The sequence below is a fragment of the Myxocyprinus asiaticus genome, chromosome 50 (genome assembly GCF_019703515.2).
Source record: "Myxocyprinus asiaticus isolate MX2 ecotype Aquarium Trade chromosome 50, UBuf_Myxa_2, whole genome shotgun sequence".
Classification (NCBI taxonomy): domain Eukaryota; kingdom Metazoa; phylum Chordata; class Actinopteri; order Cypriniformes; family Catostomidae; genus Myxocyprinus; species Myxocyprinus asiaticus.
Genome location: NC_059393.1, coordinates 8,725,478 through 8,749,110, shown reverse-complemented (window position 1 = coordinate 8,749,110; position 23,633 = coordinate 8,725,478). Strand labels below are relative to the sequence as shown.

General features: G+C 41.5%; 1 protein-coding gene and 1 long non-coding RNA gene across 2 annotated transcripts in view; both read right to left on the bottom strand.

The window, feature by feature from the left end:
• LOC127438874 (CD276 antigen homolog) overlaps window positions 1–23,633 on the bottom strand; it is a 60,463-nt gene that overhangs the window by 12,550 nt on the left and 24,280 nt on the right. The gene's annotated exons all lie outside the window — the stretch shown is intronic.
• Window positions 8,519–10,077, bottom strand: LOC127439068 (uncharacterized). The gene is made up of 3 exons (XR_007896851.1): window positions 9,960–10,077; window positions 9,472–9,798; window positions 8,519–9,357 (listed from the first exon to the last, which is right to left on the bottom strand). It is a non-coding gene; the product is annotated as an uncharacterized LOC127439068 (long non-coding RNA).

The following is a 23,633-nucleotide window of genomic DNA, read 5'->3' as shown; positions in this document are numbered from 1 at the left end:
ATGCAACAGCAGCCATAGTACGCCAGTACACTCACCACACACCAGCTGAGAGGAGAGAGCAGAGTTATAGAGCCAATTCATGGATGGGGATTATTAGGAGGCCATGACTGATAAGGTCCTATGGGGGGAATTTGGTTAGGACACCAGGGTTACACCCCTACTCTTTAGGAGAAGTGCCCTGGGATTTTTAATGACCACAGAGAGTCAGGACCTCAGTTTAACGTCTCATCCGAAGAAGGTGCCTTTTTCCAGTACAGTGACCCAGTCACTATACTGGGGCGCTAGGATCCACACAGACCGCAAGGTGAGCACCCCCTGCTGGTCTCTCTAACACGTCTTCCAAAATTCCCAATTTCCCTTCAGTGCTTTGCAATTTCACAAACTCATCAGCTTCACAGGCACGTAGTCACTTAAACTCATCAGCTTCACAGGCACGTAGTTACTTAAACACATCAGCTTCACAAACACAATAGATTAAGCACAACAGCTTCTGTAGCACCGTGGCCTTCCTTGTGCCAGACTCTCTCTCCCTGCTGCTGGTGGCGTGGCTGCTTATATGCCGCTCTCCCCATGCTCACTGGAATTAGAAACAGGTGTTAAACATAATCTAGCTCAGGTGCAAGCGCCCTTACCGCTTCCTCTCTTTCCGGACGGACGCTTGACCATGCGCCCGCTGCCACAGTATAGTATCAAAATTACAGGTATTGGTTTTTTTTTAATTTTTTTACCATTTTATGTGACCGTATTAGAGGTGTTTTATATTCCGCTAATATGCTGTTTGAGTCATGCCACCTAGACATTCACAGTAGTTGCTATGTGCAGTATCCACTTGGATGTCAACATTGCATTTCAAATTTGATTTGCAAATGAAAAAAATCATCAGATGGAAAAGAACAAATGTGCATTTGTGTACATTACTTCTCTTTGTTCAGTCAGTTCTCGTACATCAACAGAAACAAAGAAATATCCTCATTTTCACTTTGTGGAATGGTGTTCGATCAGTCTGGGTCTATATAGCCTACAGAACTGTGTTTTGCACATCTCACATCAGCATACAGACGAATACAGCATAATATGAATTAATGTTCATTATATCTGAACACAGTGGATCTCGTTTATTAATAACTGGCTACAAATTCTCTAATTAGCACAGAAAAGGTTATCACACAAAATGTCCTCAAATTCACAACAAGTTTATATTCACATAAATCTCTTCTTACCCTTGTTCTAATGTTGATAAATCTGGATTATTCTGTGAGCACAGTTAGTAACTAGCTTAATACGTTCCCAAATAATTTGTATATAAATGCTTTCCACGTAACTTCACCTGTTCTGCAATCCATCACTCTGAAAACATATCCTTATGCTCCTGAAGCAAACGCAACAAGATCTTTCAGATTGTGATATTTGGGAATGTTTGGTTTGAGATGGTTTTAAACTTTATTCTAAATTTAGGGTTAGAAAAAAAATGAAAACGCAAACCTAATGAATCATGATTTCTCTGTTAAAACATTTACACCAGTTTTACATAAATACAGTATGTGCATATGCATGGTTAGAGAATGAGAAGACCCATTGTTACCATGTTTGTATGCAGGAACAAGACTTAATCCGGATTTCAACACGGGTATCAACAATTCCATCAGAATACAAATCTAGATTTTACTACATGTGTTTGCAAAGCAAATTTCGTTTTCTTGATGACAATATAATGGCAATGTTGTTTGTGAATTCTCAGTTCTATCATTTTCCACATTTGACATGATTTCCCTTTGTTAAATCTCTTTGGTTTGAGATGTCTCTTTGGGAGATTAATCTTCTTTGCTTTGCACTGCTTTCTGTAAAATATTTGCTGATTAAATTGTGTCTGTATTTCCTCAACTTTATAACGTCATAACTTTAAAGGGATAGTTCACCGAAATTTCTCTCATCATTTACTCACCCGCATGCCCTCCCAGATGTGTATGACGTTCTTTCTTCTGCTGAACACAAACTAAGATTTTTAGAAGAATATCTCAGCTCTGTAGGTCCTTTCAATGCAAGTGAATGGTGATCAGACCTTTGCTACAAAGAGCTACAAAGGTCTGATCACCATTCACTTGCATTGTATGGACCTACAGAGCTGAGATATTCTTCTAAAAAAGTGTTCTGCTGAAGAAAGTAAGTCGTACACATCTGGGATGGCATGAGGGTGAGTAAATGATAAGAGAATTTTCTTATTTGGGTGAACTGTCCCTTTAATATGATGGGGTGTAACACTAGACATGTTTACATAAATTTCAAAATCAAATCAAATCACTTTATTGTCACACAGCCATATACACAAGTGCAATGGTGTGTGAAATTCTTGGGTGCAGTTCCGATCAACATAGCAGTCGTGACAGTGATGAGACATATACCAGTTTACAATAACATCAAATTAACACAGCACAATTTAAACATCTGATATACATATAATTACACACAACAATATACAAATAGTAACATACACTGTACAGTATACAATACGCACTATATAGATACACATTATTCAATAAAAAATAAAAATATGTAATAAAGTATATATAGTAGTATATATAGAATGTACAGTATTGTACTGTATTGACATTCAGGCTGTCGGTTGATAGTCAGTTGTTAAGAGAGAATATAATATAATAATAATATAATTTATGACAGTCTGGTGTGAGATATAAGAGCAACAGTAATAAAGTGCAGTGCTGATGTATTTTGATCGTGGGAGATCAAGAGTTCAGAAGTCTGATTGCTTGGGGGAAGAAGCTGTCATGGAGTCGGCTGGTGTGGGTCCTGATGCTGCGATACCGCCTACCTTATGGTAGCAGTGAGAGCAGCCCATGGCTCAGGTGACTGGAGTCTCTGATGATCCTCCGAGCTTTTCTCACACACCGCCTTGTATATATTTCCTGGAGGGAGGGAAGCTCACCTCCGATGATGTGTCTGGCAGTTTGCATCACCCTTTGCAGTGCTTTGCGGTTGTGGGCGGTGCTATTGCCATACCAGGCGGAGATGCAGCCAGTCAGGATGCTCTCTACAGTGCAGGTGCAGAACCGTGTGAGGATGTGGCGGTTCATTCCAAACTTCCTCAGCCGTCTCAGGAAGAAGAGGCGATGATGAGCCTTCTTCACAACGACTTCAGTGTGGATGGACCATGTGCGTTCCTCAGTGATGTGGACACCCAGGAACTTGAAGCTGCTGACTCTCTCCACTGGTGCTCCATTGATGGTGATGGGACTGTGTTCTCTGTCTTTTCTTCTGAAGTCCACCACAAGCTCCTTTGTCTTACTGACGTTGAGGGAGAGGTTGTGCTCCTGACACCAGTGTGTCAGAGTGTGTACCTCCTCTCTGTAGGCTGTTTCATCATTGTCAGTGATCAGACCTACCACCATCATGTCATCAGCAAACTTAATGATGGCATTGGAGCTATGTGTTGCCACACAGTCATGTGTGTACAAGGAATACAGTAGTGGGCTGAGAACACAGCCCTGCGGGGCTCCAGTGTTGAGGGTCAGTGATGAGGAGATGTTGCTGCCTATTCTAACCACCTGGTGTCTGCTTGACAGGAAGTCCAGGATCCAGCTGCACAGCGAGCTGTTTAAGCCCAGAGCCCGGAGTTTCTCATCAAGCTTGGAGGGCACTATGGTGTTGAATGCTGAGCTGTAGTCTACAAACAGCATTCTCACATAAGTGTTCTTTTTTTCCAGGTGGGAGAGAGCAGTGTGCATTGTAGATGCAATGGCATCATCAGTGGAGCGGTTGTTGCGGTAAGCAAACTGCAGCGGGTCAAGAGAGAGAGGCAGCACAGAGCAGGTGTAATCGCTGATTAGTCTCTCAAAGCATTTGCTGATGATGGGGGTCAGAGCAACAGGACACCAGTCATTTAAGCAAGTGATTTTTGATTTCTTTGGAACAAGCACAATGGTGGATGTTTTAAAGCATGTGGGGACTACAGACAAAGAGAGGGAAAGATTAAAAATGTCCATAAAAACACCAGCCAGCTGGTTCGCGCACGCTCTGATGACGCGGCCCAGAATGCTGTCTGGGCCCGCGGCTTTGCGGATATTCACCCGTCGGAAGGATCGGGTTACATCCGCTACAGAGACGGAGAGTGAACTAACCTCTGTAGCTTCAGCCGTGAGAGCTCTCTCCGCGAGAGCGGTGTTATTTCCCTCAAAACGAGCATAAAAAGTATTTAGCTCATCCGGGAGAGAGGCAGCGGTGTTCATGGCGGAGTTTTTATTCCCTTTAAAGTCCGTGATGATGTTAATTCCCTGCCACATGCTTCTAGAGTTGGTGGTGTTAAACTGTCCTTCTTGCTCCTGTACTGGCATTTTGCGGTTCTGATATTTTTTCAGAGGGCAAAACTGGCTTGTTTATGCTCCTCCACGTTCCCGGAATTAAAAGCGGAGGTCCGCACATTAAGTGCCGCGCGAACATCGTTATTTATCCATGGTTTCTGATTCGGATAGATCCGTATTGTTCTGGTCGGAACCACGTCCTCCACGCACTTTTTGATGAAACACATTACACTATCAGCGTAAAGCTCGATGTCGTCATCAGAGGTGGACCGGAACATCTCCCAGTCCGTGAGATCAAAACAGTCTTGTAGCATGGAATCTGATTGGTCCGACCAGCACTGGATCGTTCTGAGGGTGGGTGCTTCCTGTTTCAGTTTCTGCCTGTAAGCGGGCAGAAGCAGAATGGAATAGTGGTCCGATTTGCCAAATGGTGGGCGGGGGAGGGATTTGTAGCCATCCCGGAAGGGAGAGTAGCAATGGTCCAAAACCCGGCCCCCTCGTGTGTTGAAACTAATGTGCTGTGGTATTTTGATGCGACTGATTATAAACTGGCTTTATTAAAGTCCCCGATCACAATGAATGCGGCCTCAGGGTGTGTGGTTTCCTGCTCACTTATACTCCCATACAGTTCCTTGAGTGCCCGGTCTGTGTCGGCTTGTGGGGGAATGTACACAGCTGTGATAATGATCGCTGTGAATTCCCTCGGTAGCCAGAATGGTCGACACAGAAGCATAAGAAATTTCAGATCAGGAGAGCAGAAAGACTTGATAGAATGTACATTCCTCTGATCACACCAGGATTTGTTGATCATAAAACATACACCACCTCCTGTGCTTTTACCTGAGAGGTCTTTCGCTCTGTCTGCTCGGTGCACTGAGAACCCCGTGGGTTCAATGGCTGAGTCTGGAATCTCCACAGACATCCAAGTTTCCGTAAGGCAGATATTGCAGCAGTCCCTTGTATCTTGTTGAAAAGAGATCCGCGCTTTCAGCTCGCAGAGCTTGTTATCCAGAGACTGAACATTTGCCAGTAGAATAGTGGGTAGCGGGGGTCATTTGTGCAGCGTCTTACTCTGATGAGAACGCCGGCTCTGTTTCCCCTTTTCCTTTTGCATTTCCGCGGCCGTGCTGCCCAGACAGAGGGCTCCGCTTGCGTGTTTGTAAACAGCGGTTCGGCATTGAGAAATTTGAAGTCCGGTTTACGGTGTGAAATTGCTGAACCAATGTCCAATTCATGTAAATTATGATTAACTTATGATTAACAATTTCACTATCTGATCGTCTCATGTTGTTCCACCCGAGATGTGAGCACCCAAATGGTGTGGCGATAATTGTTTAGACAGGTCCATCTTACGATAACAAGGGTCACATGCCCCTTTATCTGAGATGGTTCTCGATGCTGCGCTGTTGTTCCCATGCTATAATCATTTGACAATATTGCTGCAACAAAGATGAATCGGAAAGTTTTCAGTTTTTATTATATTTAAGCCCATTTGGGGGATGTGGATATTCTAATGAAACCAGGTCAAGAGGAATTCACATTTTAGGGCAGAAAACTGTAATTTCTTTCATTATAATATTGATATATTTATGTGTATAAATGTTGTAATTAATAAAAATGCAATAAAATTGCATTTTAAGTCACTGCAGTACTTTTTTTTTTTTATATATTCCTGTTTATTTATAATATGGCAACATAACTTACATTCTCATTTTGTGCTATCCACTTTATTCCTGAGGGTCTAACTGGGGAAACGGATGTGGGATGAACGTCCGCCGGAAGTTGTTCTGCAGCATTCGCTAATGTAGGCAGCGGTCATTTAGACCCCGTTTTCAGCTGGTATTAGGATGTGATTCGGATGATCCGATGACAAGTGATCTGCACTAGGTGTAAATGGGGTGCAAAACCTTTTGTGCACTTACAGTAGATTAAATTTAAGCTGTACCTGGTGTGCCATTTTTCCAAGCTTCTTTGTCTTTTGTGACATTTTTCCGGTTTATTAATTTATGATGTAGTGATTCTGTATGTCACAAGTTATCACGGGAGATGCATTTGCACGACCAACAGAGATGTGGCTCGTCTGACAACATGTGATCTTATCACCAGAGATACATCTAAATACGGTGACTGTGCATTATTTACAATACTTGTTGTTCTTCAAGAATCCAGTAGATGGCACTGTGTTACAGCAAATGTTACAAATGGTTTGAGAAACAGATGTACAAGACCAACGTGTAATGTGCGATCAGTCAGTAAACAGAGAAATGTTGAGATTCGAGTCAAAAAGTGAGTCATTTTATTCTGAATCACTGAACAAAACAAATACCAGCTATAAACAAGATATTGGTGAGTATTGTATTATGTTTTGCTCAAGTCATTTCGGCTAAAACACGTTACGATGTCCTTACAGAGCTCAGGGATAACGTGCTGTTCGCGGCTCTACATACATCTTAAGGCCACTTTAAATCATCCTCCCAAACCTCGATTAAAGATGGAACGGCTATCCATATATTGTCCTGATAAAGCTCCGTCAGGCTGTGCACACACATCTAGAAGTATGAATGAATGATCAACACCGCAATGAAAAAATTAATGAATGTACGATGCAACTACAACTGTATTTACTTCTTAGTGGAAGTACCTCCCACATTTCACACAAAGCATCATGGGGCATAGGAATAAGGTGGATACAGAAGAGAGAAATTCATGTGGGCTTGGAAAAACATGAGGTCAAGTAATGATGACAGAATGTAACGTTTTAGGCAAACTATCCCTTTAACGACCTGTTTTTTTAAAGCTGTCTGCCAAGAACAACAATATAAATGTACACTATATGGCCAAAAGTATGAGGATACCTAAACAACACACACATATGTTCAAGTTAAGCATTTAAGTTCAGAATCATTGGCATGACTAGTGAGTTGGTCCTCCCTAACAGTTTCCACTGGTTCAGCTTTCCACTATACTGTATGTAGTCACATGACTGCATGGATTTGCTCCCATTCAGACATGAGAGCATCTGCGAGGTCAGGCACTGATGTTGGGAAGGGGCTCATTAATGCCTTGACGGGCTAAAGTCCAGGGGCCTGTAACTCCCAGGGATCCCCATTTGCGACATCCTTCACCCTATTCTCCCCCATAGATGTTCGTAGGAGGAGTGCATCTAAACGCGTTCAATGGCCTCCGAGACGGTACGTAACAATAAAGGTCGTCCTTGTGGTGCATGTTCATTAAATAACAGTCCGCTCTCCCATTCCATGCCCCCAACCCCCTGTTGGACAACTGGCAGAGTCTGGCCCATGGCCCCTGAGGTACCTTAATGCACCCCTGATGTTGGGTGATGAACCCTGTCTCACATTTGGTGTTCCAAATCACCCCAAAGGTTCAGTGGGGTTCAGGAGCTTTGTTCAGACCAGTTAAGTTCTTCCAAACCAGCCTCTGTAAATAATTTCTATAGGGACTTGGCTTTGTGCACAGGGGCACTGGCATTCCGGAACAGAAAAGGGCCCTTTCCAAACTGTTGAAACAAAGTTGGAAGCACAGAATTATCTAGAATGTCACTGACTACGTTTACATGGACACCAGAAAGCAACTTATTGCTTTCTGGTGTCAGAAAGTTGCGTGCTTATTTTATAGTGTATTTGCTTTCCCCACTGTACTCCCAGAAATGTTGAAATGTTGTTGAGTTATGTTTAGTTATTAATACTTCTCAAATACCCAAAGTCACCAGAGATTAATATTTTGGTATTGTTTTTGCAAAAAACAAAATTTCTCACAGGGTGCATGAACCCAGACCCCTACACAATAAAGGTATACTTGTTTCTGTGTTGTTCAGGTGCCCCTGACAACATGAGTAAAGCAAGATATTTAAGTAAGAGACACTGAATTCATAAAAAAAATATGCTTATATATTTAGATTATTTTATTTAACCTTTAGTAAGAAAATTTGGCAATACTACTTTGTCATATGTAATGGCACCCCTGCCTTGCAGTTAAATGCATCTCCACTATCATTCGATAGATATCCGATCACAATTTTGCATGTAAAATACAAAACGCTGCTTATTTCAGAATTTCAGCCAATTTAATAAACATGGATCATTCACATGATTGATCTTTCAATCACTTTGACAGTTTAGGGTTTGTTCTGCTTTGTTTGGCAGCCGTCAATGCTAAATTTTAGGCAGCTGATGCAAATTTTATGATGTTTATCTTGTGTCGAGTACTAAATATGCTGCACCTGTGCCACAGTAATTAGAAAACAGACCAGAAGAGAGATGCAAGTGGGGGTTTGAGGAGAGAGACAAGATATTCCAAGTGTATTCCAAAGTAGTAATTCATGGGATATTTTTTATTAAATTGGATGCCAAGATTGCAAGACAGCGGTGTCTGTTGTGTTCTTCACATTTTGATGGCCGAATAAACAGAAAAGGCAAGAACCTACAACACAGTGCTTTACAAAATGGTTGACTGTATCGCACACATAAATCGTTACATAATTAATCACTTATGTAGTTGTTTCCAGATAACAAAAACACATTTGCATTTATACCTTCTTTGAATGTGGTCAGAATCCTTTCCTGACCACCTCCAAATGTGGTTTCAGTGATCCGATCTCAATGTGTCTGGGGTTCATTTACACCTGACATTTAAAGTTGTCAAGTGCAATCTGATAGCGATCTGATCACCAAAAACGCATTGTAATGCCAGATGTAAATGGGGCCAAAGATACAGCAGAATTTAATCAGGATTTGTGCTGCATTCCATTCAACTCGGAAAGTTGGAATTTTCAACTTCCTACTAGGCAACGTGCAATAGAACAGCAATTAAAGTTGGACATTAGGACTTTATAATAAGTGTTTTTCTCAAGGACCAGTTGGAGGAAGACAGCCAATTAAACATCTATGGGGTAGGCTCTGAAAAAAACACTTAACACTATATACAATCAAATATTAAACAGATATAACAATCACAACTAAAATGCTACACAATAAATAAACAATCCACTCTGGTTTCCCATTGTTCCCTCTTCCTCCTGGCCTATCTGTAAGAAACAACAACAAGTTTCTAACATTAGTGTTTCATTAGTCAATAACAATTTCATTCAGAATTATTTTTTTTATTTTTTTTTTTAATAAAATCTTCAGATTTTACACACCTTTCACTTGTACTTCTATGCTTCCAGAACATTGTAGACTTGTAGGCTCTGTGATATAAAAGGTGTAAATTCCTTCATCAGTGAGTTGAAAATTGTTGATTTTGATGGAACATTTCCATTTCACATTATCCTTGGGGAAAATTTTGACTCTGTTCCTGTATGCTGGATCTTGTTCTGCATCTGTTCCTTTGCCCCTAATTATGCTATACACAGTCTTGCCATTACTGTCTCTCCAGTGTACAGTAATATTTTGAATTTGGTCTTGATGCTTAATGTAACTGCAATTACATGTTAAGACCACAGAGTCTCCAGTAACACCCTGAGTCCCTGTTTTTTGCAGAGAGAGAGAGAGAGAGAGAGAGAGAGAGAGAGAGAGAGAGAGAGAGAGAGAGAGAGAGAGAGAGAGAGAGCAAACAAGCAAACACAGTTTGGCATCTTGCATGTAGCATTAGATTAAATGTAAAATAATTTGTTTGGTAATCGCTCACCTTTGATCATCAGCAGAAACACACAGATGAAGTACCATCTGTTGAAAAAGAAGATAAAAAGTATTTGCAGAAGTGACACTGTCACCATGTACAGTACTTAGATGCTACAATCCTAACATTCATGATCTCAACAAGACTGAGCTCCTCTTCCTCCCAGCTAGACGTCACCCATCAAATCTCTGTCCATCTAAGCGGATCATCAAATAGGCAGTGCCACGTGCTGTTAAAACACGTGGATAGTGTCACTTTAAATGGTCCATTCTCTTTGGAACCCAACCATTCAGTATGAACCTTTTACCAGAGATTATTTAGCAGAAATGGGCCACTTCTACTAAACTTCTATTAAAATGAATGGGAGAAATTGGAATGCTCAACCAAGGAGCTCTGAGCGCCCAACGGTCAATGGATGTAGAAAGAAAGTCCCGCCTTACAGTTAAAAGTGCCAATCACCTTTAAGATACAGACATCACCTGTCAATCAACTCTAGAACGCACATGTGCATTAGCTATGCAAGCCGGGGAAATTGCGTTTTTTAGCGTAATATGAGGTCAGGAATCACAATTTATGATTCCAGTATTGTCAGATTTTATTGCTGATTTGAAATATGTTCTTTGATCATAATCTTGACCAACCGTTTTTGAGATTTTGGTCTTTCTCCATTCAAGTAGATAGGAACTGCACTGGAATGACTGGAAATAGCCTCCCGAGAGCGTTCCAAAAATGTCCGACAGTGGACTGACTTGCTTGAAAGACTTTGCTTTTACTTAAAAAGTACATTTCATAAAATTAATCAGTTGTTAGAAATATAGTTTTTGGTGTTAAATGTTTTGTTGTTAAATATCAGTATACTGTATATTAGGAGACTAAGAGTAAAAAACAGCACTTTTTCCAATTTTTTTTCTCTCTCTCTCTCTCTCTCTCTCTCTCTCTCTCTCTCTCTCTCTCTCTCTCTCCGTCTCTTGCCTACAAAAGCAGCTAATGCTAACTAAAAATAACCAAGAATAGGGTACAACAGAGCTAAAGGCTCCATGGGGTAAAAGGCTCCATTAATTTTATTTTTTCCCAATCGACTAAATAGCAACAAAAGCTACCTCAAACACCTATTGTTCCTACTGGAACATTTTCCTGTTCCATGAGATCTTGCGTGTGGTGTCTATAGGTTGATTTTGAGGCTATTTGGTCTAATTTTAATATTTATTTATATGTTGAAAATTTATGTAGCTCATGAAAATCCCTGAAATGAACACATTTCTTTTGAATCAAAATACTTTTATCATTTATCATTTTCAGTTTTGTTATGGAGATTATATCAAACAATTTTCAATAACTGTCTAATAAGTGAAAGGATAGTATTTGGGGGAAATGCCCCCCTGTTGTAGGGGCTAAAGACCTCTAATAAACACATTGTTTTTTAAAAGTGGGGTGAATAGATTTGTTATGAAGAATGTTCAGAGTGGGCTCACATTGACTCATCCAATCATAATAGAGATTAGTTTGTTTATAGAATACTTGAGATGTAATAAAATGCCAAATGTGTTTGAAATGAACAGGAAATGGTTGACTTTTTTCTGAAGTGGTTATTTTGAGTAAGCATCATCTTAATTTGTTACTCAAAAAAGCATCTTGCTGTCTCAAAATTATTTGCATTAGTTGACAAATTGTGCCCTGTAACTATTGCCACGGTATCTACACGATATCACTTTAACCCCCTAGGGGCATTTTACCCCAAGTGATGGAGCCTTTTACCCCATGTGTGGGATAAAAGGCCCCCTCACCACCTTTTTAAAGCTGAATTTTAAACAACCTTCCGTTATTATTTTTTTTCACAAAAATTATGATGCTCCATCAATATTCAATAAAAATAAATCTTTTTTTTTTTTTTTTACCTTGATACATTTTGAGACCAGAAAAAAGCAACATTTCCTTAAGAGGTGCCTTTAGCCCCATTGTACAATACACTCAAGCCTCCTGACCAACCGGTTTTCTAAACAAATGCTGTTCCAAACTAAGCTAATATTTAACCAGTCAATTTCATGGTAATTTTATGTGCACTATTACATTATGATATATTAAAAACAAAGACAGATTTGTACATCTCTAGCGAACAACGAATTGCCACGTGCTACTGTACCATGTGCCCGTCTGCAAAAGTTCCCTTAAAATTCAATAAAACTTCACATACCTGTTGTCCATGGTGCTTAAATTTTTCATAGACATCACCGAAGTTTTGAAATTTAACAATGTGATTAAAAAATTAAATACTTTTTGCAATTTGATCAGTTTTAATGGCATTGAATGTAAAATTCACACCAACTGCGAATGACCCACGTCACTCTGGACAGTGTGTCATCTACGTAATGATGACGCTGCACATGCCGATACTTTCAGCTGGCTAAAAGACATTCATTTCTATGATAGAAGTCTTAGCTCAGTGAAATTTACTCTGCTATATATTTATTCTAAATTTATCCACTCTGAATGTATATGTACATTTTGATCTACCCCCCCCCCCCCCAAAAGTGCCTCAGGGACAAGTGCATTTGAATGCACTTTTTAAAATGTATTTTAATGCATCAGAGAGAATCAGAACCTTTTTAAAGATCTGACCACCAGCCTTACGAGGTTAGTTTTAATACACTATTTTAATACTTTAGGTTCTTGTTTTCCAGGTACTATATTAGTGAATTAAACTTTACACAAGTTTTTTTTTTTTTTTTTCAGGTGCAATATTACTGAATTAGACTAAACAAATCAAATCAAAAAATTACACCTAACAGTTTGTTCAAACATTTTTACACACCTTTGAGCTCCTGTTTGACTGTTGATATCTCAGAATATCTCCCTCTTCTTGAGTCGAATCTTAAGGGGAATTGTTCTACGTTTCACATTATTCCTTATGGTACATTACAGTTGTTTTTTAAGCAGTTGTACGGTATGTAGTCCTGCTCCTCCTTGTACACATTCTTGTAATTTTTGAATTTCTTGTCCATTAGGTTGGTTGTATCCCTCAATATTTACCTTGAAATATTTAAATTATGAAGAGAAAATGAAAAGAAAATATAAAGACAAAGAACTTAAAACAACTGAATTCCCAACTTTTCTGTATGATTTGTCAAAATGTGTTTGTTGACAGAATAAATATAGACGATGCTGAAAATTGAGATTAAAATGTTCCAAATACCCGCAAGATATGATGTAATTTGAGAAGCAATGAGATTATTCACATTTTGCCTTACCACAGTCCAGAAAGATCTGCCTCAAAGTGACAGCTGTCTCTCTCTGTCATGCACTCTGTGGAGCTGCATGTTATGGAGAAACTCACAGAGGCAGAGGGATGGACTCAATTGCGGGGTTTATTGACAGAGTGAATGGACAAGAGGTGTAACAAACAGGTGAGACAATACAGACACAGGTATGACACGAACAGCAGGTGAGTAAACTCCAAACAAGGAATTATAACAATATGTAGATGAAGGGAAAACTCACAAAGTCTTTTGGTCTCGACATGAAACGTAAATGAAACAAGAGAATCCAAATGCTGGGGAACAAACGGAGGAAGAACTAACATTAAACTCTGACGAGGGGAACAATAACAGGTAAGTATATAATTACAGGTAAGTCTAGACAAACTAGTGAGTCCATAGTCTCTGGGGAAACACTGACAATGAGAACAGACAATGATTGTGAGTGAGAGCGGGGTTCTTATGCAGTCCTTGATTAGACTCATGGGAGTGTGATCAACTCAGGGGAGATTGAGCACTGTGTGGAGTGAGGGAGAGGTAGCAGAGTGTGGCGTGAGAGAGGGAGTCCAGTGGATCTGTGACAGAACCCCCCCCCCCCCAAAGTGCAACTCCTGGCGCACAAAGATGGAGGTGGGCAGGATGACACAGATGACAGGGGAGGATCCAGGAGGATGATCAGGAGGAATTGGCAGACGATCTGGTGGCCAGGGAGGAGTCTGTGGATGATCAGGAGACCAGGGAGGTCACCATTGGGCAAGGACTAGGTCAGGAGGCTCGGGAGATGGCCATAGAGCAGGGACAGGGTCAGGAGGTTTGGGAGGCAGTTCTAGGAAGGGAACAGAGTACAGCGGTTTGGCCGCAGGAGGTGGAAACTTAGAGGGCGGAGCCATAAGCAGATCCAGAGGTGGAGCAGCAGGAGCAGGGACTTGAGATCCCAATGGTGGAGCTGGAGATTGGTCCAGAGATGGAGCCACAGGAGGATGGAGGATTTGGGTCTCAAGAGGAACCGGAGGAGGAGCAGGTGGAGCCACAGGAGGATCAGGGATTTGAGAGGGAGTTTCAGGGGGTGAGGGCAGAGCCATGGAAGATTCTGAGGGCGGAGCCATGGAAGACTCTGAGGGCGGAGCCAAGGGAGGCTTGACGAAGGCAGGCGGAGCCGAGGGAGGCTTCATGAAGGCAGGTGGAACCAGGAGAGGCTAAACGGGTGGAGCCAAGGAAAACAGGGCCATGGGCGGCTCAAGAGGCGGAGCCATGGAAGGTGGAGCCACGGGAGGTTCGAGGAGCAGAGCCAGGGAAGGCGGAGCCATGAAAGGCTCGAGGGATGGAGCCAGGGAAGGCAAAGCCATGGAAGGCTCGAGGGACGAGGCCGTGGGAGGCTCGAGGAACGAGGTCGTGGGAGGCTCGAGGAACGAGGTCATGGGAGGAGCAAGTAGCTGTGGGAGGCTTGGACAAAGGAGCCATGGGAGGCTTGGATGAAGGAGCAGTGAAAGGCTCGAGGGACAAGGTCGTGGAAAGTGGAGCCGTGGGAGGCTCGAGGGATGAGGTCATGGGAGGCTTGGACGAAGGAGCTGTGGGAGGCTTGGACGAAGGAGCCGTGGGTGACTAGGAACTGATTTCCGTGGTCAAGAGCACAGGCAGTGACTGGGGAACAACCTCCGTGGTCGTGAGCACTGGCAGCGATTGGAGAATGACCTCCGTGGTCGTGAGCACTGGCAGCAACTGGAGAATGACCTCCATGGTCGTGAGCACTGGCAGCGATTGGGGAATGACCTCCATGGTCGTGAGCACTGGCAGCAACTGGGGAACGACCTCTGTGGTTGTGAGCACTGACAGTGACCTCCGTGGTCATGAGCACTGGCTGCGACCTCTGTGGTCATGAGCACTGGCAGCAACCTCTGTGATCATGAGCACTGGAAGCGACCTCCGTGGTCGTGAGCACTGGCTGCGACCTTTGTGGTCGTGAGCACTGGCAGCAACCTCTGTGGTCGTGAGCACTGGAAGCGACCTCCATGTTTGTGAGCACTGGCAGCGACTGGGGAGTCGGAGCCCTTCTTCTCTTCCTCTTCCGGACAGCTGGGAGCATTGATACAGGGACGGTCGAGGCTACAGGCATTGGCTCTGGGACGGTCGAGGCTACAGGCATGGGCTCTGGGATGGTCGAGGCTACAGGCATGGGCTCTGGCTCGTTAACCGTGGCAGGCATGGGCACTGGCTCGTTAACTGTGGCAAGCATGGGCACTGGCTCATTAACCATGGCAGGCATGGGCACTGGCTCGTTAACCGTGGCAGGCATGGGCACTGGCTCGTTAACCATGGCAGGCATGGGCACAGGCTCGTTAAGCGTGGCAGGCATGGGCACTGGCTCGTTAACCGTGGCAGGCATGGGCACTGGCTTGTTAACCGTGGCAGGTATGGCCGTTGATAATCTGTGAGGAATGGTCTTCAAGGTGAATAAATTGAATATTTAAATAGTGGAGGGAGAAAAAAAAAAAGATTTAGATTGGGGAGCCCATTCTCTTCTGGCTTTACAATAAATGTGCATATGCTATGCCAATAAAATTTGTACATAAAATAAGATAATAATAATCATGTTTTCATTGAATAAATTATTCAGCTTCAGTATAGTGATATGGCAATGTTTCAACAATAAGGCCAAAGTTTAAAGTAAGGATAATAACAATTCTAGTCTTTGAAGCCAATGAAGGCAGTGCTCAGTGATACTGTATGTCTTTCACTTTCTGTCTGGTAGAGGCTGTAGTTGGCAGTATAGGCAACACCCAGCATTGCTCTCTTTTGTAAATTTTTTATTGTTTGTAATCTTATCTTTTTCATTTTATCCAAAGATGGCAGAGATTTTCAAATTAAAACCTTACAATGTCACACTTTAAAAGAATCTGCATCTGGACCTCGGAGTTATACCCAGAATACCAAGCGAAGATGAGTCGAACTCAATTGCAGTTTATTTATTAAGAAGAAGAAGAAAAAACACCATAGTTTTCCACAGTAGTGGAAAAGATGACATGAAATCCAAACAAGATATAACATTTGAAACTAAAAAGGCAAGGTAAATCAAGGCATGGTAAAGAGTAAGGCAACCCAATATAAGCAAGGTACAAAAAACAATTCCAGAGTAATGCAAACACAGGTGCTCTGTATACTCAAGCACAGATTGTCTTACAACAAAAGCTGTGGGACAGGTAGGGAAAACTAGGAGTGCCACTAAACAAAATATTAATTTTCATTCAAAAATACAAATGCAAATAAATGAATCACTTTTTAAATTGACAAATAAATAGGTATGAAATAAATAAGAAAATATAAATAAAAAATAAAAAAAGGTATTAAATTGCATTTTAAAAAGCATTAAAACATTACCTTTCTTAACACGTTTGTCTATTGCTATTCCTTTTTATCCAGTAGCCATATGCCTTTATCTATTTACCAGTCAGGTTCAATAATGCCATTGGACACATGTAGAAGCATTCAGTGAACTTCTGGCAAGGCAAGTTTATTTACAATATATAGCACATTTCATACACAATGGCAATTCAAAATGCTTTGCATAAAAATGATAAAGAAAATACAAGATATATAAAGAATACATTTTAAAACCAATTAAGAACAAGAAATAAGAATAAAAAGTAATGAAATAAATTTCAAAAAATAAAAATGATTAAAAATGAATAAAACAGAAAAAGAATGCACTGCATAAATTATGCATTGCAATCAGTAAGTGCAGCAGAGTGCTCAGTGAATAAATGCACAGCTAAACAGATGTGTTTTGAATTTGGATTTGAATGTGGCTACTGTTGGAGCACAACTGACATCTTCTGAAAGCTGGTTCCAGCTGCGGGTGGCATAAAAGCTAAACGCTGTTTCACCTTGTTTTGACTGAATGCTCTGTATTTCCAACTGACTTGATCAGAATGATCTGAGAGGTCTGTTAGGTTTATATTAAACAAGCATATCTGCAATATATTTAGATCTTAGGCCATTGAGTGATTTATAAACTAGTAATAGTACCTTAAAATCAATTCTAAATGTAACTGGAAGCCTTGTGTAAAGACCTGAGGACTGGAATAATATGCTCTGATTTTTTGGTTCAGGTGAGAATCCTGGCAGCAGCATTCTGAATGAGCTGCAGGTGTCTAATGGTCTTTTTGGTAAGGCGGTGAAGAGTCTATTGCTGTAGTTGACCCTACTGGTGATGAATGCATGAACCAGATTCTCTAAGTCTCGATTGGAGACAAAACATCTTATTCTCGCTATATTTTTGACATGATAGTAGGCTGATTTAGTTATTGCTTTGATTTAACTACTGAAACTCAGGTCTGATCCCAAAGTGACACCAAGATTCCTGATTTGATGTTTTGTCTTTAGAACCTTGTAGTCAAGGTATGTGTTCACCTTGGGAATTTCACCTTTGTTGCCAAATACAATGACCTCTGTCTTGTCTTTTTTAAACTGAAGGAAGTTTTGGCATATCAAACTGTTAATTTTTTCAATGCACAGGCACAGAGAATCTCTGGGGCTATAGTCATTTGGCGATAGGGCTCGGTTGATCTGGGTGTCGTCTGCATAGCTATGGTATGCAATTTGGTTCTTTTTCATAATTTGGCCTAGTGGGAGCATATACATACAGGTTGAACAGGAGCAGTGCAAGAATTGGGCCTTGTGGGGCTCCACACATCATGGATGTCCACTCAGATGCATAGTTATTTATGTTCACCCCTCCTTCTAGATATGACCTGAACCAGCTGAGGACCGTCCCAGAGAGCCCTACTCAGTTTTTTTCAATCTGTCTATGAGAATATTGTGGTTAACCATGTCAAAGGCAGCACTGAGATCTAGTAACACCAGCAATGGTATTTTGCCTGAATCAGTATTTAGCCGAATATCATTCAGCATCTTTATGAGCGCTGTCTTTGTGCTGTGATGCAGTCGGACACCAGAAGGGAAATTGTCCAAGTAGCCATTTGAGTTAATTAATTTGTTCAGCTAATTGAAAACAACCTTTTCAATGATCTTGCCTATGAAAGGAAGATTTTAAATTGGTATGTAGTTAAATTTATCCAGATTGTTCTTTTTTTAGTAAGCAGTTTTTAGGCACTTTGGAAACATGCCTGAAAGGAGTGAGGCATTGACTATTTCTAGCATATCTTTTTCTAGACAGTTAAACACATTTTTGAACAATTATGTGGGGAGAGTGTCAAGACAGCAGGTCGACGTTTTAAGATGCTGTACTGTTTCTTCCAGGGTTTTGTCATCAATTTCTGAAGTTTTTGTGGTGGGTGCTGTCTAACCTCAGCACAACATGCGGATGAGCTGATTGTCATTCTAATATCATTGATCTTCTTCATGAAAAAAGATGAAAACTCATTGCATTTGCTGTCAGAGGACATTTCACAGAGAACTTGTGTTGGCGGGGTCTCTCTACAGTAGCAAAAAGGGCGCAGGTGTTGTTTATGTTGCTGTGTATAATGTTTGAGAAGAAAGTCTGCCTAGCTGTACCTAGTTCCACATTGAAAGCATGAACGCTGTCTTTATAAATGTAATAATGGACTTCAAGTTTTGTTTTCGGCCACATTCGTTCTGCTTTCCTGCATTTTCTTTTCATGCTTTTTATACTGCTGTTGTGTTTCTCCAGGGTGCTTTATGCCTGCCAGTAATCATCCTGAACTTTACAAGAGCAATGCCATCAATAGCATTTTTAACTTTTGAGTTAAAGTTATCGAGGAGAACATCAACACAGTCAGCGGATATACTTGGTGTCATAGATATAACCTTCATAAATTGCATGCTAGTATTCTCATATACATACCTCTTTTTTACAGAGAAAGATCTAATTTCAGTGGCAGGAGAAATCAATATTTCAATGAAAATACAGAAATGGTCAGATAGGTGGACCTGGGTAGCTCAGTGGTAAAAGACGCTGGGTACCACCCCTAGAGTTTGCTAGTTCGAATCCCAGGGCATGCTGAGTGACTCCAGCCAGGTCTCCTAAGCAACCAAATTGGCCTGGTTGCTAGGGAGTGTAGAGTCACATGGGGTAACCTCCTCGTGGTCGCTATAATGTGGTTAGTTCTCGGTGGGGCGCGTGGTGAGTTGGGCACAGATGCCGTGGTGGATGGCGTGAAGCCTCCACATGCACTATATCTCCGTGGCAACGCACTCAACAAGCCACGTGATAAGATGCTTGGGTAGATGGTCTCAGACGCGGAAGCAACTGGGAATCATCCTCCGCCACCCAGATTGAGGCGAATCACTACGCGACCACGAGGACTTAAAAGCACACTGGGAATTGGGCATTCCAAATTGGGTGAAAAAAAAAAAATTAAATGGTCAGATAACGCTACATCCTTAATAATAGTGGATGAAATGTTCAGACCCTTTCTAATGAGCAGACCAAGAGTGTGTCCATGATTATGTGTGGGTCAATCTACATGCTGAGTTAGATCAAATGTGTTTAAAACTGTTATGAGTTCTTTTGCAATGTTGTGTTCAGGATTATCTAAATGAATGTTGAAATCCCCAGCAATAACAAAACAGTCAAATTCAGAGGAAATTGCTGATAACAGTTCTGTAAATTCATCAACAAAGGCTGGAGAGTATTTTGGAGGCCTATAAACAATTATAGATAGATTGCGTGAAGCACCTTTTAGTACAATACTTAGATATTCAAAGGTCAATTAATCACCAAGTGACACTTGCTTGCATTGGAAGACATCTTTAAATTTTGCAGCTAATCCTCTACCTCTCCTAACAGCTCTACAGACACTCATAAAAGTAAAGTTTGGAGGGGATGATTCATTGAGGACTGCTGAACTACAGCTGTTATCTAACCAAGTTTCATTTAGAAACATAAAATCCAGGTTGTTTGTGGTGATATGGTCAGGGTTGGGAGGGTTACATTTTAAATGTATTCCACTACAGATTACAGAATATATGCTGTAAAATTTAATTTGTAACGTATTCCATTAGATTACTCAAGGTCAGTAACGTATTCTAAATACTTTGGATCACTTCTTCAGCACTGGTAGATTTTTTCATTTGTTTTGACTATAAAAACTCTGCCAGTACAGTAAGACAAAATACACGTTAAAAATACATTCTCTGAAACACTTAAATATCTTATGCAGTGTTGTTTCTAAAACAAGATAAAACAAATTGATCTTGTTTTAAGGATTTTTAGATATTTGTACAGGAAAACAATGCAAACATGATTATCAAGAATATGATTTTTTCCCTAATATCAAAGGTCTTAATAGAAAAATAGAAATTATGATCTAACTTGAATTTTCTTTATATAAAAATACGATCGTGCCTGGTAACGTGCATGTAAAATGGCTAGAAATAGCATTTTAGTTTAGCGTAAAGCTGACAATTTACACAAGGTTTATTTCTATTTCTTCTGCTCCAAACTTACTTCAAACTTACTTCAAATTTACTTCTCTGTCTGCTCGTATGAATGTAACACATCATAAGAAAGTGTTTCACCGCTGTTCAAATGCACTTTGGATCGCATCATTTATATGTATAAATGTTTTCCATCTGAAAGGACTAAATATTAAATGAAACAAATGACAATAAAATGCAAAGTAATCTCTTCAGTAATCAAAATACTTTTTGAATGTAACTGTATTCTAATTACCAATGATTTAAATTGTAACTGTAGTGGAATACAGTTACTTGTATTTTAAATACATAATCCCGTTACATGTATTCCGTTACTCCCCAAACCTGGATATGGTCATTAACTAACAGTGACTTGTTCTTTAGTGTGCAGATGTTTTAAAAGTGATAACTTGACAGTATCTGTTTTTGGCCCCACAGCAATCTCGGATTGACATCTAATAGGCAACAGATTAGCTAGGTTTGCCATTCATTTTGAGAATACCTTAGTCTTTCTATCAATTAATCGAACAGATATAGAGAAGGCTACAGGCACATAGGGTTCCCACTTGTTCTGTGTACATTTGTGAATGTTGCTGCTAGCGTAAGTGAATTTTATGACACCACCCATTAGACACAGCATGGCTGTTAGTGAAACATATGGAGAGAGGTCATATTTTTTGAAACACAAACGCTTCTTAGAATGCCGATAATCAAGGTCCGAAATGGCAAGTAATTTAGCTTATCTTGCTCGACCTGTATGTCTCGGGGTGACATTTGACAAGAAATCCCATTGCTCATACAACACACAGGACGTATCATGTGAAGAGTTTTCACAGTGTCAGTGGTCTTAAATTTTTCTTTGGAAGCAGTTTGTCTTACATATGAGCACATCAAACGATCTCCGACCATCTCAGGAGGTGCTGGAAGATACAAGGAATAAAGTTGCAATTTCATGATTGAACACACCATGGGTGTACTACCTGGCAAAAGAGACAATGTACCACAATTTCAAGGCTGAGGAGGGGCCAGGAACATATAATATATATTATTTCTTCTTTCAAGCTCTGTTCTGCAGTGGCTTACTTTGGGGTGTTGGGCCATGTCAGGCACCTCAGCGTGAGGCCCCTGGCAGTCCAAGGCCTTGGGGCACTGCACCCAATGGCCCGGTTCATAATCCATCCTTGCACACATCTACAAGACATGCATCAAAACTGAACTACCTACTGTCACGTCTATGAGTGTTTTTGTTTTTGTTTTGATTTCTTGTTGTTCTTGTAGCCATAACTTTCATTTTGAAATTAGTTTACTTCCTAGTCTGGTCACGTGTCATAGTCATGTGGTTTCCTGTTTCCCTCATGTTTCATGTGTGTTGTTCTTATTGGTTCTTGTATCATTAGTCTTGTTATCATGTTCATCAGCTCTGTTTTGTCATTGGTCACCTTGTTTTTAGTTCTGTCTTGCCATTGGATATTTTTTGGTTTGTATTTATGGCCCTCGTGTTCTCTACTCCTGTGACGAGTATTGTGATTGTATGATTGTGTAATGTTGCCCTTGGTTCAGTCCATTGTTTTTTTGTTCTTGGTCTCAAGTCAAGTCGAGTCTTAGTCTTTCACATTTTGATTTCACATTCTGGAATATATCCACTTGTAAATAAACTGCACTTGGGTTCCTCACATCATCTTCGTCATCATCTTCATCCTGCTCTGTCTACCTCAAAGTTACAGAATACCTGACCAACAACGATGCCCCAGCAGTGAGGCTTATGCGTCTCCACCAGGGGAATCGTCCCCTTGAGGACTTTGTAGTGGACTTTTGTGTGCTGTGTCAGCTGGTGGATTTTGGTGAGGTATCCCTCAAGGACATCTTTCATGCGGGCATAAATGAGCCGTTATACTCATTGCTGCACGGAGGCAGTATTCCTTGGACTCTGGCTCAGTATATTGACTTTGCCCTTTTATTAAGTGGTTGATCTTTCACTGTAGAAGTGGCAGATGATGAACTCAGTACTCCTCCGGTGTCCACCATGCCAGAGTCCAACACCATGTCAGAGTCCAACGCCATAGCGCCCATGCCTGCCATGGTCAACGAGCCAGCGCCCATGCCTGCCATGGTCAATGAGCCAGCGCCCACGCCTGCCATGGTTGAAGAGTCAGCGCCTGAAGCCTCGTCCATCCCAGAGCCAGTGCCTGAAGTCTTGTCCGTCCCAGAGCCAGAACCTGAAGCCTCGTCCATCCCAGAGCCAGGGCCTGAAGCCTCTGCCCTCCCAAAGCCAATGCCTGAAGCCCCTGCCATCCCAGATCTAGCATCTGAATCCTTGTTAAGCCATGTTGTCATGCTTGCCATGCCAAGCCATGTTGTCATGCCTGCCATGCCAAGCCATGTTGTCTCGCCATGTCAAGCTGCCACTTATTCCTCATCATGCCAAGCTGCCATGTCTGACTCATCATGCCAAGCTTCCACGTCTGACCCACCATGCCAAGCCACCACATCTCACCCACTATGCCAGGCCGCCTTAACCTTTGGGCATCCGGCTCCAGCAGCTTTGCCCCCTTGGTCTCCGCCTCTAGCGGCTCTGTCCCCTGAGTCTCCAGTGGCTCCGCCCCCCTGAGAGTCCAGCATGCCTTGCTGTCTTGTCAGGTACTGCTCCACAATCCACGTCTGTCTTGTCAGGTCCTCCTCCACAGCCCACGTCTGTCTCGTCAGACCCTGATCCCCAGCCCTTGTCTGTCTCATCAGACTCTGCTCCAGAGCCCTCGTCTGTCTTGCCCAACCACGCTCCACAGCCCTGGTCCTTCTCAACAGGCTGCGCTTGAGGCCACGCTCGAGGCCGTCTGTTAAGTTCACGTTTATGTTTTAATTTCACATTGGAGTTCTATCACATTTGGATTTCACATTCTGGCATATATCCAATTGTAAATAATCTGAGCTTGGGTGCCTCACACCATCTTCATCGTCTGCTCTCGATTTCATCCTGCTCTGCCTACCTCAACGTTCCACCTACAGTATACTGGTCACTGTGGGAAATTCCAGGACTGAT